Consider the following 5,000-nt stretch of genomic DNA (forward strand, 5'->3'; position numbering starts at 1 on the left):
AGGGTAGCCTAATTGCGTTCGAAACTCAACTTGTGAGCTGTCGGCCCTAGAAGTTTTTTAGGCTGCTAGGACCTCTCTCTATATTTTGCCTTTGGACTTCTCGAAGCTCAACTTGTGAGCAGTTCCATGCACCACTACCCGTATCTCTTAGCTTAGTTCTAGCCATGTGCGTTCAAAGCTCAACGTTAAGCTGTGTCCTGCACCACAATCCTTATATAATAAGCTTATCTCTAAGCTTTTTTGCGTTCAATGCTCAACGTTAAGCTATCCCTTCGCTTAGAACCTCGCTCTACATTTTGCCTTTGGACTTCTCGAAGCTCAACTTGTGAGCAGTTCCATGCACCACTATAGGTATCTCTTAGCTTAGTTCTAGCCATGTGCGTTCAAAGCTCAACGTTAAGCGGCCTCATGCACCACAACCCTTGTATCTTAAGCTTATCTCTAAGCTTTTTTGCGTTCAATGCTCAACGTTAAGCTATCCCTTCGCTTAGAACCTCGCTCTATATTCAACTTTCAGATACCTCAAAGCTCAACTTATGTGGTCTGCTATTGCTCTTGAACGGGTACAATATCTGGCAGAGGGGGGTTTTTGGCCCAAAATATGCAATATTAGTTTAACCTCGGCCGCAGAACCACATTTGACCAGGTCGAGAAAAAAATTTTTTCGTGACGACCTGGTCCCCCATAGTAGGGAATGAACATGACATCTTAACCATATTTGACCATTTTCAAATTTCTCGTCGCGGAATGATGACTTTACTAGTAAAATTTGTTCCGGGTAGGGACCTCCCATACAAAATTTTCATCGCTCCAAAAGTGATTTTGTTTCACTTTTCAACATTTACAAGGTCCATAAATCATGTTTTGAGACGATATGGAAAAAAAAATTTTTTGCCCGTCTCGACCAACTCGACCGATGGTGACCACAGTAGGGTGCTCCATACAAATTTTGCTTATGTGAAATTTTTCAGTGTAAAATAAGGTTTCTCCAATCGATCGCGGGTTTCACTTTTCATCATTTGCTAGGTCTAACTATGATGTTTTGAGTGGTCCCGCAAAAATTTTTTCTTGGACCGGGCCTTCCTTCCCGGCCCTGTCGGTGTGCTCTGCAGTAGGGTGCTCCATACAAATTTTCCTTATGTGGAATTTTTCAGTGTAAAATAAGGTTTCTCCAATCGATCGCGGGTTTCACTTTTCATCATTTGCTAGGTCTAACTATGATGTTTTGAGTGGTCCCGCAAAAATTTTTTCTTGGACCGGGCCTTCCTTCCCGGCCCTGTCGGTGTGCTCTGCAGTAGGGTGCTCCATACAAATTTTCCTTATGTGGAATTTTTCAGTGTAAAATAAGGTTTCTCCAATCGATCGCGGGTTTCACTTTTCATCATTTGCTAGGTCTAACTATGATGTTTTGAGTGGTCCCGCAAAAATTTTTTCTTGGACCGGGCCTTCCTTCCCGGCCCTGTCGGTGTGCTCTGCAGTAGGGTGCTCCATACAAATTTTCCTTATGTGGAATTTTTCAGTGTAAAATAAGGTTTCTCCAATCGATCGCGGGTTTCACTTTTCATCATTTGCTAGGTCTAACTATGATGTTTTGAGTGGTCCCGCAAAAATTTTTTCTTGGACCGGGCCTTCCTTCCCGGCCCTGTCGGTGTGCTCTGCAGTAGGGTGCTCCATACAAATTTTCCTTATGTGGAATTTTTCAGTGTAAAATAAGGTTTCTCCAATCGATCGCGGGTTTCACTTTTCATCATTTGCTAGGTCTAACTATGATGTTTTGAGTGGTCCCGCAAAAATTTTTTCTTGGACCGGGCCTTCCTTCCCGGCCCTGTCGGTGTGCTCTGCAGTAGGGTGCTCCATACAAATTTTCCTTATGTGGAATTTTTCAGTGTAAAATAAGGTTTCTCCAATCGATCGCGGGTTTCACTTTTCATCATTTGCTAGGTCTAACTATGATGTTTTGAGTGGTCCCGCAAAAATTTTTTCTTGGACCGGGCCTTCCTTCCCGGCCCTGTCGGTGTGCTCTGCAGTAGGGTGCTCCATACAAATTTTCCTTATGTGGAATTTTTCAGTGTAAAATAAGGTTTCTCCAATCGATCGCGGGTTTCACTTTTCATCATTTGCTAGGTCTAACTATGATGTTTTGAGTGGTCCCGCAAAAATTTTTTCTTGGACCGGGCCTTCCTTCCCGGCCCTGTCGGTGTGCTCTGCAGTAGGGTGCTCCATACAAATTTTCCTTATGTGGAATTTTTCAGTGTAAAATAAGGTTTCTCCAATCGATCGCGGGTTTCACTTTTCATCATTTGCTAGGTCTAACTATGATGTTTTGAGTGGTCCCGCAAAAATTTTTTCTTGGACCGGGCCTTCCTTCCCGGCCCTGTCGGTGTGCTCTGCAGTAGGGTGCTCCATACATATTTTCCTTATGTGGAATTTTTCAGTGTAAAATAAGGTTTCTCCAATCGATCGCGGGTTTCACTTTTCATCATTTGCTAGGTCTAACTATGATGTTTTGAGTGGTCCCGCAAAAATTTTTTCTTGGACCGGGCCTTCCTTCCCGGCCCTGTCGGTGTGCTCTGCAGTAGGGTGCTCCATACAAATTTTCCTTATGTGGAATTTTTCAGTGTAAAATAAGGTTTCTCCAATCGATCGCGGGTTTCACTTTTCATCATTTGCTAGGTCTAACTATGATGTTTTGAGTGGTCCCGCAAAAATTTTTTCTTGGACCGGGCCTTCCTTCCCGGCCCTGTCGGTGTGCTCTGCAGTAGGGTGCTCCATACAAATTTTCCTTATGTGGAATTTTTCAGTGTAAAATAAGGTTTCTCCAATCGATCGCGGGTTTCACTTTTCATCATTTGCTAGGTCTAACTATGATGTTTTGAGTGGTCCCGCAAAAATTTTTTCTTGGACCGGGCCTTCCTTCCCGGCCCTGTCGGTGTGCTCTGCAGTAGGGTGCTCCATACAAATTTTCCTTATGTGGAATTTTTCAGTGTAAAATAAGGTTTCTCCAATCGATCGCGGGTTTCACTTTTCATCATTTGCTAGGTCTAACTATGATGTTTTGAGTGGTCCCGCAAAAATTTTTTCTTGGACCGGGCCTTCCTTCCCGGCCCTGTCGGTGTGCTCTGCAGTAGGGTGCTCCATACAAATTTTCCTTATGTGGAATTTTTCAGTGTAAAATAAGGTTTCTCCAATCGATCGCGGGTTTCACTTTTCATCATTTGCTAGGTCTAACTATGATGTTTTGAGTGGTCCCGCAAAAATTTTTTCTTGGACCGGGCCTTCCTTCCCGGCCCTGTCGGTGTGCTCTGCAGTAGGGTGCTCCATACAAATTTTCCTTATGTGGAATTTTTCAGTGTAAAATAAGGTTTCTCCAATCGATCGCGGGTTTCACTTTTCATCATTTGCTAGGTCTAACTATGATGTTTTGAGTGGTCCCGCAAAAATTTTTTCTTGGACCGGGCCTTCCTTCCCGGCCCTGTCGGTGTGCTCTGCAGTAGGGTGCTCCATACAAATTTTCCTTATGTGGAATTTTTCAGTGTAAAATAAGGTTTCTCCAATCGATCGCGGGTTTCACTTTTCATCATTTGCTAGGTCTAACTATGATGTTTTGAGTGGTCCCGCAAAAATTTTTTCTTGGACCGGGCCTTCCTTCCCGGCCCTGTCGGTGTGCTCTGCAGTAGGGTGCTCCATACAAATTTTCCTTATGTGGAATTTTTCAGTGTAAAATAAGGTTTCTCCAATCGATCGCGGGTTTCACTTTTCATCATTTGCTAGGTCTAACTATGATGTTTTGAGTGGTCCCGCAAAAATTTTTTCTTGGACCGGGCCTTCCTTCCCGGCCCTGTCGGTGTGCTCTGCAGTAGGGTGCTCCATACAAATTTTCCTTATGTGGAATTTTTCAGTGTAAAATAAGGTTTCTCCAATCGATCGCGGGTTTCACTTTTCATCATTTGCTAGGTCTAACTATGATGTTTTGAGTGGTCCCGCAAAAATTTTTTCTCTTGGCCAGTCGACCCTTTCGTCCATGTCGGTGTGTTCTGCAGTAGGGTGCTCCAACCAAGTTTTCCTAATGAAAGTTTTTCGTGGTTTCGTGTGAGTTAAAAACTCCGGAACTTGGCTTATTTTCACCATAATTTCCACATATGGTGACCAACTCAATAAACGTTTTGTGCGTATCCTATGGACAGTTTTTCGCGTTCAACTTGGTGAACTAGGGTTGTTTTCCCGAAGGGTAAAAAAATCTGGACTTAGCCAAATTTTGAAATCTCCAACCAATCTTGGCCTGTTAGATTATCTTGGTTGGGTTGCTATGGGCTGGTACGGCCTACTTGATAGGCAATGTTTCAACTCTTGGAAGCTTTCGTGGTTGCTAAGCACTGTCCATGGCCTTCTTGGTAGAAATGGCTTATGGTGGCCATGGACTTAGCCAAATTTTGAAATCTCCAACCAATCTTGGCCTGTTAGAGTATCTTGGTTGGGTTGCTATGGGCTGCTACGGCCTACTTGATAGGCAATGTTTCAACTCTTGGAAGCTTTCGTGGTTGCTAAGCACTGTCCATGGCCTTCTTGATAGAAATGGCTTATGGTGGCCATGGACTTAGCAAAATTTTGAAATCTCCAACCAATCTTGGCCTGTTAGAGTATCTTGGTTGGGTTGCTATGGGCTGCTACGGCCTACTTGATAGGCAATGTTTCAACTCTTGGAAGCTTTCGTGGTTGTTTAGAACTGTCCATGGCCTTCTTGATAGAAATGGCTTATCGTGGCCATGGACTTAGCAACATTTTGAGATCCAATCTTGGCCTGTTAGAGTATCTTGGTTGGGTTGCTATGGGCTGGTACGGCCTACTTGATAGGCAATGTTTCAACTCTTGGAAGCTTTCGTGGTTGCTAAGCACTGTCCATGGCCTTCTTGATAGAAATGGCTTATGGTGGCCATGGACTTAGCAAAATTTTGAAGTCTCCAACCAATCTTGGCCTGTTAGATTATCTTGGTTGGTTTGCT

The sequence above is a fragment of the Anopheles marshallii genome (genome assembly GCF_943734725.1).
Source record: "Anopheles marshallii chromosome X unlocalized genomic scaffold, idAnoMarsDA_429_01 X_unloc_80, whole genome shotgun sequence".
Classification (NCBI taxonomy): domain Eukaryota; kingdom Metazoa; phylum Arthropoda; class Insecta; order Diptera; family Culicidae; genus Anopheles; species Anopheles marshallii.